The sequence below is a fragment of the Peromyscus leucopus genome, chromosome X, assembly GCF_004664715.2.
Source record: "Peromyscus leucopus breed LL Stock chromosome X, UCI_PerLeu_2.1, whole genome shotgun sequence".
Classification (NCBI taxonomy): domain Eukaryota; kingdom Metazoa; phylum Chordata; class Mammalia; order Rodentia; family Cricetidae; genus Peromyscus; species Peromyscus leucopus.
Genome location: NC_051083.1, coordinates 53045933 through 53059663, shown reverse-complemented (window position 1 = coordinate 53059663; position 13731 = coordinate 53045933). Strand labels below are relative to the sequence as shown.

At 36.6% G+C, this 13731-nt stretch overlaps 1 non-coding gene across 1 annotated transcript; it reads right to left on the bottom strand.

Moving 5' to 3' along the window:
• Positions 1-394: 394 nt before the first annotated feature.
• Positions 395-497, bottom strand: LOC114701570. The gene has a single exon (XR_003735852.1). It is a non-coding gene; the product is annotated as a U6 spliceosomal RNA (small nuclear RNA).
• Positions 498-13731: the final 13234 nt, after the last annotated feature.

Here is a 13731-nt window from a genome sequence, read left to right as displayed (position 1 = left end):
TGATAGAAAATGTGAAGCATTTGTTGAAGATCATCTGTGGAAGCAGTGATAAATTTGGTAAAATTCCACCCAATTCCCGAAATTTTGCCCATCACTCTACACCACAGATCTGCCTGTATTTTTCTAACTTTTTCAGGAAGTTCTTAGGGGAAAGTCTTTAAAACTTGAACAGCCATGAATTATTAAATTTTTTTCTCTAGGTCCTGGATGGACGTTCTGTCCACAGCAATAGAGGTCTGCAAGGAGAAATACATTCTGGAGCATCCTGTCTGCTCCAGCTGCAGATGTGTCAGGGAGAATGAGGCTAAGTAAAGATGATGAAACACAAGCTAAATGTACTGGGATGAGCAATAAAGTAGTTTAGTGCTGTAGATGAATTCCTTGAGTTCCTTTTAAAAATATGAAGATTCATGAATTTGCATGTCATGCTTGCACAAGGGCCATGCTAATTTGTATAATCTTTCCAATTTTAGTATATGTGCTGCCAAAGTGAGCATTCCTGGAGTTCTTTTACCTACCTTAGTTTTTTTTTCAATTAAGAAAACTGAAGTATACTTTATATATAGTAAAATTTACTTTGCTAGGCTATATCTCTGTGGAGCTTCACAAACACATATAATCATAAACGTCCACCACAATAAAGATACAAAACAGTTTTGTTTTAAATAACTCCTGCCAGCTGCCCAGGCCTGCATTGCCTCTTAAGCAATGGTCTCTTTTCCATTCTTATAATTTTGGCTTATCAAGAATGTCATGTAAGTGGAATCATAGTGTATGTATCTTTTGAGTCTGCCCTTCATCTCTTAGTCTAGTACAGTGGTTCTCAATCTTCCTAGAGCTATGACCCTTTCATACAGTTCCTCATAGTGTGGTGACCCCCAACCACAAAATTAATTTTGTTGCCACTTCATAAATATAATTTTGCTACTGTCATGAATTGTAATGTAAATATATTTGGAGATAGAGGTTTGTCAAAGGGGTAACGACCCCTATATTAGAACTGCTGGGCTAATATATTAGATTCATTCATCCATTTGTCTGTATCAGGAGTTTCCCCCTAGTTATTACTGACCAATATTATAATCTGCTTATGCACAATATTTTATCCATTCCCCCATCCACTAGAGAGGGAAAATTTAGTTATTTACATTTTGGAGATATTATGAATAAAGCTACTGTCATCAGCCATGCTCAGGTTTTTATGTGAACATTAATTTTCATTTCATCTGGGGGAGAGATGCCAATAACATGGTGAGAAACTATACCTATGAGAAATACCTATGAGAAACTGCCAAATGGTTTTATAAATTGTCTGTACTACTTTGTATCCCAACATTTTCCCACAAGGTGTTTTATTTATAAGTATCAGCAGACATTAGAACCATACAAATAAACACTTTTCTAAAATGCACTCCAAACATAAATAATCTGACTAAAGAAGATTTATAGTTCCTTGATCATGTGTTTTTGGAGCTTCTTAATCTAATCATGCTTGGTCTTTTAAAAGACAGTCTTACATACATAAAGAGGACTTTTTGAACCAACAGGACACAAGACACTGAGAGGACATGGATGAAATAATGAAAAGCAGATAATGGGTCTATTATAGTCCATTATTACTTTTTTAGAAGAAGTAATTTAGTAATTATGAATGTCACAAACCTCTGGGTTCTTATCGCTTTAGGAGATACAATAGACTTCTAATATGGAAGAGAACGGTGGTGAGATAAGGGCTGATTGCCATTAGTATATGGCAGCATTGTTAGTTGTTATGCAGGTGGTGCTCAACCTTTTTTTTTTTTTTTTTTTTTTTTTTTTTTTGGTTTGGAGCGGCCTATTGATTTTGCTGTTGTTGAACTCCAAGTCCAGAGAAATGGATAGTGCATGTTAACAACAAACCACAACAATCTCCCCTTCTTGCGACCTGCTGCTGCTTACTGTGTAGGGGGCAGCTGCCTAGTAGATGTGAATAATTGATTTTTCAGCTGGCGCCCCAGCGTCAGTCATTTTCATCAGTCAGCAGGTGAAGACACTCTGCAGCTTCTCACTGTCCCTGGCTCTAAGCATGTGACATCTTTGCTTAAGAAGGCCTGCAATGTGGTGACTGCTAATTGCCTGCACTTATGAAGTGACTTTTCTTGGGCTCTCATTGTCTCCCTCCAAACCCATTTTAAAGTATATATTACTGGGCTGATTTTATCTCCTGAATTGAATTGGCTGATGAGCTCTGGGCAGCTGTGATTTGTCATATCTATGTTTATCTTCAGCTCTCAGATGACTGGTGATTAGAAAGCAGACCAAGTAGGGGATATGGTGTTAGAGGTCATGAAGTCATGACCCAATGATTATGAGCAGCCTTTACTGGGTAACAGTTCATGTGCTCCCCATATTTCTATCAAAATCAGTCATGTAAGTGTTTACTGAGATAGGGAACAAAAGGTCTCCTTGTGAAGATTTTCTTTGAAAGAATCATGTTGTATAAGAAAGGTTTCAGTTCTCTAAACTTCTAGAAATGAGGCTACTGGTGATTTACAAGATTATAAAAGTGATACATGAATATATGATAAGTAATATGGAAACTAAAATATAACATTTATAAAAGTTTCTAAACACTTAGAGAGTGTATATAATGTGTAAGCATATACAATATATATGTAAATTTTATACTGGGATTATACTACTTGTACAGTTTTATAAACCTACTGTTTTCCTTAAGAGTATCTTATGATCCTTTTTCTATGTCATTAAGTGGAAAGATATGTCTTTTATTTTGTCATATTTTGGCAAATACTATAAACAATGGTTTAATAAATTTCATTAGCCTACAACTACAAGTTCTCATCTGATTCTTTCTGGTTTTGTTTATTTGTTTGTTTTTGAGATGGGTCTCACTGTGTAGATCTGCCTGCCTGGAACTTGGTATGTAGCCCAGGCTAGCCTTGAACTCATGAAGATCTGCTTGCCTGTGCTTCCCGAGTGTTGGGATTAGAAGTGTGCACCACCACACCTACCCCTTATCTGATTTTTTTAATGGGAAAATTACTACAAGTAAAATGGTTGGCTAAAACTGTATGCATATATAAATACTTACAATTGAATATATCTACATATTCAAATCACTTTGGAAGAGCATATAAACAATTTATCTTTCAACAAGCAGGCATACAATACCAATAGATATGATCATTTTGTTTGTCTTTGCTATATTGGCTAGTAGTCAATCACTCTCATGTTTTGCAGACCATTCTGGTAGATTGTCTGTTCACAGACCTTGTCTAGTATAGTTTTATCTTTTTCTTTTTTTTTTATTTCCAAGAAACCTTAACCTGCTCAAGGTATTAAATTTCCCTCATAAATATTTTCTCATGTTTTTCCCGTCTTCTGTAGGACTCTGTGATTAGGGAGTTAGATCCTCAAGACAGGGATGCTTTGGTTCAAAAACTGGCTCTGCTACTTAGAAGCTAACATTGATTTCTGTCATAGCTATTTTGTACGCTATTCTCCTCATCCTAAAATAGTACCAAATGACTTAAGTCATGTAAAGTACTTAGAATGACACTTGGTACTTAGTAAACACTATATATGGTTGTTATATTTTAATTGCATCCTCAGTGTGGTATGTCAGTAAGTCTTCCATTTAGTATAGGGATGGTACCAGATACCTGTAACCCCAATAGCTAGGAAGCCGATATGGGAGTATGTCAAGTTTAAGGCCAGCCTGGACTAAGAAAGACAATTTCAAGACCAAACCAAACCCAAAGTCTCCCAAACTAAAACCAAAGCAAAAAAAAAATCACATTTATCAATTTTTATACCTGAGCTTTCTGTTTATCATGTATAAAAAGATCTTCACCTAAAGTTTTTTTCCTTTAAAAAAATGACAATCCATTTTGAGATTCAAATCTCAAATCTTGTAGATTGAAAAACTCTTAATACTTTTCTTTGGTTATATTTTTGATTATGCTGAGGTTTAAAACATCTTGGGATGAAGAAGCATCTTATTCAGGAAGGTTATTGACACTTGACAATCACAGCAAAGCAAATACAGTGCTTCTGTAGAATAAAAAAAATAAGTTAGGTGCAGTTGAAGTATTTAGTTGTACAATTTCAGAGGATTCTCATTTCAGCTATATCAGAAAACTAAATAGTTGAACACAGATCAGAGTTGCTATTAGTAGGTTGAAAGGGTGGAGTAATCTGAGAATTAAGGGGAGATGAATGTAAAATTATGGGCAGTTGTAGTGGGTTTGTTGACTAAATACTTGGGGAGAGCCTTTCTTTTCTTTTGAGAGATAGTTTGTATTATTATGTTTTGTTAGAGCTGTGTAGCCAGTAAAGGGGCCCTCATATGTGATTATTGCATGACAGTTGGAAAAATGTCACAAGACTAGGCAGGCAAGGAGAACAGCTGTATAAGCAGGAAATTTGGCTAATGATATATGGTTTTAAGTAAATAGATCAATAAAGACTTTTTACTTGAAAAATATATACAATATGTGTCTGTTCTTAAAAAAGAAAGGGTAGCACAGAAATTTGCTTTTTTTCATCAAAAAGTTGAGTGTGAGTTGCTCATATAACTTTACTTGACTAATAGAACGTGGTTTGGGGCTTCCACAACCTCCATTCTCTTCATGTGCTTCCCTGGACTATCATTGTACAAGGAGGGCTTATATTAAGAGCCACAAGGAGGGACAAGTTAGCTATGTTATGTGTTCTGGCTGAACCAGTCCATAGCTGTGCTGCTCATCAAATATCAGTCCTATGGAGATCAGCAGAAGAACTACATAGTCAATGTATAGAATTGCATGAAGTGATAAATTGTTGTTGTTTTAAGCCACTGAGTTTTGCGGTGGTTGGTTTATAGCAATAAACTGAATGCATAATTCTAGAGGATTTTCATCTCAGCTGTGCACATTTTTTCCATTAGGAGTGCTTGGCACAGAAAAGAAATCTAAGGCTTTAACAAAGTTCTTTTTATCTCTGATTGCCAATAAGAATGCATCTATCCTCCCCACTTCCAAAATTGTGTCTACTTTAGTTTTTTTTGCTGTATTTCAGAGGAAGAGCATAAGGGTGCAATTTTGGAATTGAGCCCATGTTTATAGAGAGCTCCTTGGACTAGCTGTGAGCTCATTACATCATTTAGCTCTTTGTGATTTTCATATGTTGAACTCTTACTAAGTGTCAGGCTGTTTTTTTGATTTAAAATTCCTAAACTCAATTTCCCCAAGGTTCTGAAATTGCCATATGATTGGGGGTTAGAATCAAGAGGCATTCACAGTGCAGTGGAACTTTTTTTTAGAGTTGGTACAAGGCTTGTAAAACATAAGAAAGCCACTCACCTTTCTGTCCCCGTTTCCTCAGCTGTAGAACAAGGTGTATGAACCATATCAATTCTCAATTGATTTCTAATTCAGAACATTTCTGATTTCCTTTCCATTTTGTCTGTTGTGAACATTTAAAAATGCTTTATGTATTTCTTGAATACATACCCAGCCTCCAATTTCTGGTCATCCAGATAGTGTCAGGTATGGGCTCCCTCTCATGGTGTGGGGCTCAAGTTAGACCACTCATTGGCTGGTTACTCCGACAAGTTCTGTGCCTCCATTGTCCTAGTATATCTTGAAGGTGGGATAGATTATAGGCCAAAAGTTTTGTGGGTGGGTTGGTGTTTCAGTCCCACCTTTGGAAAGCTTTTCTGGTTACAGAGGATGGCCAGTTCAGGTTCCAAATCCTGTTATTAGGAGTCCTTGCTATGGTCACTCTTATAGATTCTTTGGAGTTTCCATTGCACTAGGTTTCTACATCCCCAAATGCTCTCTAATTTCAGTCATACCATCTACTACTCTCTCTTTTCCATCTCCCCCCATCCCACCTTTTCCCATCCCCACCTTCCCCAAGTCCACATGCAAAATCTAGTCTATTTCCTCTTTCCAGGGAGATCCATGTGTCCCCCTTAGAGCCCTCCTTGTTACTTAGGCTTTCTTGGTTTGTGGATTTTAACATGATTGTCATTTACTTAACAGTTAATATCCACTAATAAGTGAGTATATACCATGTTTGTCTTTCTAGGTCTGGATCACTTCATTCAGGATGATTTTTTTCTAGTTCCATCCATTTGCCTGTCAATTTAATCATGTCATTTTTTAACAGCTGAGTAATATTTCATTGTGTAAATGTATCATATCTTCTTTATCCATTCTTCTGTTGAAGGACATCTAGTTTGTTTCCAGGTTCTGGCTATTATGAATAAAGCTGCTATGGACATAGTTGAGTAAGTGTCCATGTGGTATGATTGAGCATCCTTTGGGTATATGCCCAAGAGTGGTATAGCTGGGTCTTGAGATAGATCACTTCTCAGTTTTCTGAGGATCTGCCATATTGATTTCCATAGTGGTTGTACAAGTTTGCATTCCTACCAGCAGTAGAGGAGTGTTCCCCTTGCTCCACATCCTTGCCATCATGAGCTGTCACTTGTGTTATTGATCTTAGTCATCTTAACAGTTATAAGATAGAATCTCAAAGTCATTTTGATTTGTATTTCCCTGATGGCTAAGGATGTTGAACATTTCTTTAGGTGTTTCTCAGCCATTTGGATTTACTCTATTGAGAATTCTCTGTTCAGATCTGTACCCCATTTTAAAAAAATGGATTTTTTGTATTCTTGATATTTAGTTTTTTGATTTCTTTATATATTTTGGAAATTAGCCCTCTATCTGATGTGAAGTTGGTGAAAATCTTTTCCCATTCTAGAGGCTGTCGTTTTGTCCTATTGACAGTGTCCTTTGCCTTACAGATGCTTTTCAGTTTCACAAGGTCCCATTTATTAATTGTTGATCTTAGTGCCTGTGCAGTGTTCTGTTCAGCAAGTTGTCTTCTGTGCCAACATATTCAAGATTACTTTCCACTTTCTCTTCTATCAAGCTCAGCCTATCTGGATTTATATTGTTGATTCTGATCAATTTAGACTTTAGTTTTATGCAGGGTAATAAATATGGACCTATTTGCATTCTTCTATATGCAGACATCCAGTTAGACTGACACCATTTGTTGAAGATGTTTTTTTCCCCCCAGTGTGTATTTTTGGCTTTTTTAAAAGTAAAAAAATCAGGTGTGTAAAACAAAGATGACCAGACTGCTACTCACAACACCAGGGAGGCTACCTAGAAAATAGGACCCCAAGATAGACACAGGGATCACCCAATGACAGATAAATGGATGAGATCTACATGAACAACCTGGACGTGAGTGGGAGAAATGAAGGGCAAGGGTCGAGGGAAAGAGAACTTAGGGGAGCGGGAGATCCCAGCTGGATCAAGAACAGAGAGGGAGAACAAGGAATAAGAGACCATGATAAATGAAGACCACATGAGAAGAGGAAGAAGCAAAGTGCTAGAGAGGCCCACAGAAATCCACAAAGATACCCCCACAATATAATGCTGGCAATGTTTGAGAGAAAGCCTGAACTGACCTAGTCTGGTGATGGGATGGCCAAACACCCTAATTGTTGTGCTAGAAACCTCATCCAACAACAGAAGGAGCCAGATGCAGAGATCCACGGCCAGGCCCCAAGTGGAGCTCCAGGAGTCCAATTGGTGAGAAAGAGGAAGGTTTGTATGAGTGAGAATTGTTGAGACCAAGATTGGAAAAAGCACAGGGACAAATAGCCAAACGAATGGAAACACATGAACTATGAACCAATAGCTGAGGAGCCCCCAACTGGATCAGGCCCTCTGGATAAGTGAGACAGTTGATTGGCTTGATCTGTTTGGGACGCATCCAGGCAGTGGGACAGGGACCTGTCCTCAGTGCATGAGCTGGCTGTTTGGAACCTGGGGCTTATGCAGGGACACTTGGCTCAGCCTGGGAGGAAGGGACTGGACCTGCCTGGACTGAATCTACCAGGTTGATCTCAGTCCTTGGGGGAGGCTTTGCCCTGGAGGAGGTGGGAAGGGGGGATGGGCTGGGGGGAAGGAGGGGGGGTGGAGAAGGGGGGGAAGGAGGGGGGAAAACAAGGGAATCTGTGGCTGATATGTAAAATTAAATTAAATTATAAAATTAAAAAAAAGAAATTCCAAAATTGTACATTAATTAAAGATAAAAATCAGGTGTCCATACGTGTGTGGATATACATTTGGGTCTTCAATTCTATTCTATTGATCAAGATGTCTGTTTTCATGTCAATACCATGCTGTTTTTATTACTATAGCTCTGTAGTAGAACTTGAAATCTGGGGTGGTGATACCTCTGAAAGTTCTTTTATTGTTCAGGATTGTTTTAGCTATCCTGGGTTTTTTGTTTTTCTATATGAAGTTGAGTATTGTCCTTTCAGGGTCTATAAAGAATTTTGATAGGGATTGTGTTTAATTTGTAGATTGCTCTTGGTAAGATGGTCATTTTTACTATGTTGATTCTACTGTTCTATGAGCATGGGAGATCTTTCCATCTTCTGATATCTTCCTTGGTTTCTTTCTTCAAAGACTTGAAGTTTTTGATGGGAAGAGCTGCAAAGTCACATTATGAAGGGAGCTTAGATGTTGAAGTCAGCAAAATTTGTCCTATTTTTTTTTGCAGTCTATCATGGGATCAAAGAGCATATGTTTGTTCACTGATCGTTACTATGGCATCTTAATTTTCTAGACAGAATTCCCTTGGAAAAGCCATTTCCTTCTGTTTTATAAGATTGATAAAAGCCCCTGTTTTACTTCAAACATAAGTTAATTTTAGAAAACTTATAATTAATAAAAATAGGAAGACAGAATAAAAATAACATCTAGTTTTATCAACAAGAATAACTATTATTCTGTTACTTGTGTAAGAATCTAATATAAGAAAGATGTTCTATTTTTTAAATTTATTTCCTATTTTTTAAAAATTCATTTTTTGAAAATCTCATTCATGTATACAATGAAATATGATCATATCTACTCCCAATTTTCTCCTTTAACTCACTCTATATCTTTTCCAACATGCCCCTCCCAAATTCACATCTTTTTTTTTATAACCCACTAAGTCTAGTTAGAGATTCCTGTATGTGAATGGGTATGAAGCCATCCACTAGAACATAAAAAATCCTATCAGTGGCTATATAGTCCATAATGAATGATTCTCACTCTTCCAGCAACTACCACTTGCCAATAGCTTCTCAGTATGAGGTGGGATGTGGAAATAATTTACCATATCCATGCTGGGATTTTGGCTGACTTGATCTCGTATGGCTCTCGTGGTGGTAACCTCATATACTGTGAGATAATGATTGTAATAGCCATACTGTGTTCAAAAGACTACATTTCACTGTACTCCTCCTCATTTGATGGATCAAATATTCTTTCTACCTCCTCTTCTACAATGTTCCCTGAGTCTGGTAGTGGTAGAGCTATGTTCTGTTTAGGGTTGAACACTGAGTCTTAGATTAAGAAACATGTTCTTATTATATATCCAAATATTGTAGTTACACAAAATATATATGAACTCAAAAAGCAGTACAGTTCCATTATTTTAGCATACTTGTGTCAATTTCCTCTATAATTCTCCATATGGAGTCTTTTCATAATTATTTAGGGTACAGGTTAAGCAAAAAATGTACATCCCCCAATACAGTAGCTTAAATAAGACAGAAGATAGATATAAGATGTTCATTTCTCTCTCAGGTAAAATTCCAAAGGTAATTCAGATTGAAAGAAAATTTCTGTTTCACCATGTAGGGTGGGTAGTATTGACTGTTAATTTGCCAGGATCTGGACTCACCTAGGAGACAAAGCCCCAGACCCAGCAGTAAGGAATTATCTTGATTTTGTTAGCCTCTTGCCTTTTAGAGATTATTTTGCATAGTTGAATTGAGGTGAAAGAGACATCCTAAAAGTGGCCAGCACCATTCCCTGGGCTTGGGTCCTGGACTACATAAAAAGAGAAACCCAGCATTTGTTCACTAGTATTCATCATTCTCTGCTTCCTAACTTTTGATATGATGAGATCATCTCTCTCAAGATCCTAACTATCAAGACTTCCTCAGCTCAACAGACTGCACCCTTGAACTGTGGTAGAAAATAAGCACTTCCTTTCTTAGCTTGATTTTGTCAGGGTGTTTTGTCACATCAATGTGAAAAGAAAACACCAGCCATTCAGGCTACTGAATGAACCTTGCTGTCTTCAATATGTGGCTTCTGGATCTTGGTCCAAGGAGGAAGCTATATTGTGGCTATTTCTCAATGAGAAGGGAGATAGAAGTTATCCACAGAAACATCTTTATTTTGAGATGAATTGAGAGTTGCACATAAGACTTTCTTTTATATCCATCAGCCCAATCTTGGTCAAACAGCTACACCTAGCTGTTAGGGTAGCCAGCCACACATCAGATAAAACTTTAGAAGACTGTTAGCTAAAGAAATAAAATAGCCACTGGAAAGCATAGCATTTTCTGTTATTTTAGGAAAATTATGTATGTCTAGATGAATTTTTCCACTTAAATATGTAGTCCTACATGGTGGATGTTTTTTGTTTTGTTTTTACTTGTGCCCTCTCCTTTTTGTTTAGGCCATAGCGCTTTGATTTTCCTTTGGAAAACTCTCAGACCATGTTTCTCTATACTTTCCTTTATGATAGGGAATTGTATGTGACCTCGCCCTGATGAGTAGAACATACACACCTTCATATTTCATTGCAAATATTGAGAAGATGAAACTTTATTTTTCTCGTTCCAGGATATATGTCCTGGTAGATTGAAGGATAGGAAAGGATCTCCAGAGGAAAACAGACATGAAGAATGGAGACTGAGGGAGAAATGGAATCCCTAGGACATTGTTTCAGCCTGCAGTTCGAACCACTCCTAAAGCTATATTCTCCATGAACTTTGAGTTGAAATATTTTTTAAAAAACTCTCATTTGCTTCATTTGAGCCATATTGTATTAGATTCCTATCAGCTGCAATGAAAAGATCACATATCAACCTATTTATTCTTACTAAACTTCAATTCCTTTGGGTCTCATTGCTTTCCTATCTAGGAATATGTGAATTTAAATCATGTCGAGTAAAGTCAAGACTATTTTATAGCAGAGTCTTATTGACAAATTTATTTCTGGGTCTTTGATGGAATGGTACTAGAGATTCTGGTATTGGGTGTTATTGACCACCAATTACTGGATTGTTCTCCTCTTCTTAGCCTTTCATTTCTCTTTGATTTTTTCTTATACCTACTACATATCTAGAAGAAAGGTAAATAGGAGTTAGGTAGTATGGAGGGGGAAAGTCATGATGGTACAGGAAGAAGAACATATAAATAAAAAGCACTTGCTACTTTAAGCCACTGACTTACCTTTGTTCCAACTCTCAGTTAGAGTGATTGGATGGTAGAATTGGCCCAGAGTCAGGGCAAATTGAAAATTGTCAGTAAAAATGATGCTACTGGTATTGTGAGTAGCATGAATAGGATGTTTAGAGTGAGGCCAGTGGCATCCAGCAGAGACCAAGCTATTTGAGTGTCATTAAATTCATTACATTGCTTCTTGTGTTGCTTTCACTTTTATTCCATCACCTAACAATTTGAGGGTTAAGGCCAGCCATCTCCCTATGCCTAGGTTTTTTTAAATTTTTTTTTTGTTATGTCCATATCAGTACTAGTGACAGCTATTGATTAATTCCTATGATGTCAGAACAAATAACTACAAAATCTGCTCTGTCTTCCATTATGGTAACTGATGTTGAGTTTGGGCTACAAAATGATTTATAGACATAAAAATCACTATGACTAATTAAGAAAATTCCAGATTAGGTCTTTCCTTTCTTTCTTCTACAGGTTATAGAACTTTAATCCTTGATAAAGAATCACACAAAATTAGTGCTTTTTCAGATGGGAAGATCAGTTCTACATATGATATCGACTTGAGCCTACTGACAGGAAGTCTCATAAATTAATCAGAGATTGTGACCATTTCACAAAAGGGGAAATGGTCATGATATACACAGGTCCTAAAATGACCATATTCATGTTATGCACAATATATCCATTATAAGCTGTGTCCATTTATGGCCAAACAACCTACTATAGCTTCCTCTAACAATACCCTGGAGGAGAGTGCTAGATAAGAAGGGCAGATAGAAGGGCTAGCATAGACAATCAGCATCTTCTTTAGACGGGACTCTATTATTTGACATGTGTACACCAGTGGAGTTCCCTGTGGGAATATTTTCAATAGTCTTGCAACTTCATCTTTATGAATTATTTTGAGGAGTCTGGCTGAATTTCAGCACTATATGAGCATATTATAGTCTTATTTTAAAAAGGTGCTGCTCACTGTCCCCATAACAGATCTTTTAGCTGACTTTTTGTTATTTTCCCTTGTTATTGTGTCTCGGCAGGAACCATATCGGAGAAAATCAGCAGATCAACAGAATACTGCTGGTGTGCTGGAGCTTTTGTTTGTGCCTGTGTGCCAGTGTAAACATGAGCAGCATTTCAGCCACCCTCCCAGTGCTCGTTATTTGAAGCCATTTCCACAGCATGGTATCCCACAATACTAAGGAAAAGTTGAGTCCACTATTACTTGAATGAAACTGAGAATAAAAGAATCCATTCTTAGTGGAGAGAAAATTTGTCCATGCTCAAACTGAAGGAAATCACCAAAAATAGGCCATACTTTTTTATTGTTGTTAAACCCAAGAAGACTTATTCATTGGCCTATAATGTTCAATAAATCTCTAAATTTTTCTGTAATTATTAAATAGTTTTTTTTTTAGAGATTTCAATGTATTTATATTTTATGATGATTTTCAGAGTTAAAAAATAACTAGCATTTTCTGAACCCTTAAATGGTGAATGTTACATAATATTTCTCTTTTATTTTATTTGCAAATTCTACTGTCCATTTTTTTGGTGGAAAATGAGTTTTGTAGGTCAACTCACATATATCTGGTTTATTTTTTCCACTTGACCAGTCAGAATCACAGCAGGTGGGAAATTCTTTGAATTATCCAATCAAAACCTTCAATGCCTGATACCATTACAACCTTTTAAAAGGGAAGACTGATATGGATTAACTGTGCTTGTGGATGGGCCTTAGTGCTAAGAGTAAAAGTTACATCTGTGTTTGAAAGCTGTTAGCACTAAAAATAGTCCCAATAGAAGTTAACTATATCCTTTTCAGGAAAATAATAGCTATTATCATTGCAATGATGGTGTTCTTTTTCAGGGGTGTCTTCTGAGATTGACACTTATACTATATATATATATATATGTATGTATATGTGTGTGTGTGTGTATGTATATGTATATGCAAACTTATTGTGACTATACAATGCTGTGGCACTGTAAATGAGTTATATAAACAATTAGAAAATTTCTGATTTTAACAATTTTGCAAAAAAGATATTGTTGTCCTTATTTTATGGAGGAAAAACTCTATAACTGGAGAGATTAAATAACTCAGCTTTATGAACTGCTAAGTGACAAAGTCAGAATCTGGGCTTGTGTCCACCCAATATTAAAGCCCATGTTTTTTCAACATAATATTGCCTCATCATACAAAATATACATTAATTGTAAAGAGAAGCTCTTTTGGCAGTGACCAAGATGTCCATTTTAGTAGTGCTTTAGTGGAAAGAATTATGTGAAAGTCAAAAGAAGGCGAGAGAAACAAGCTACTCTACCATTGGTATTCTGCAGAGTTTCTCTGCTGATTTCACTCTCATTTTTGAATATTACATTTAATTACCTGTCAAACATATATCTTTACTTT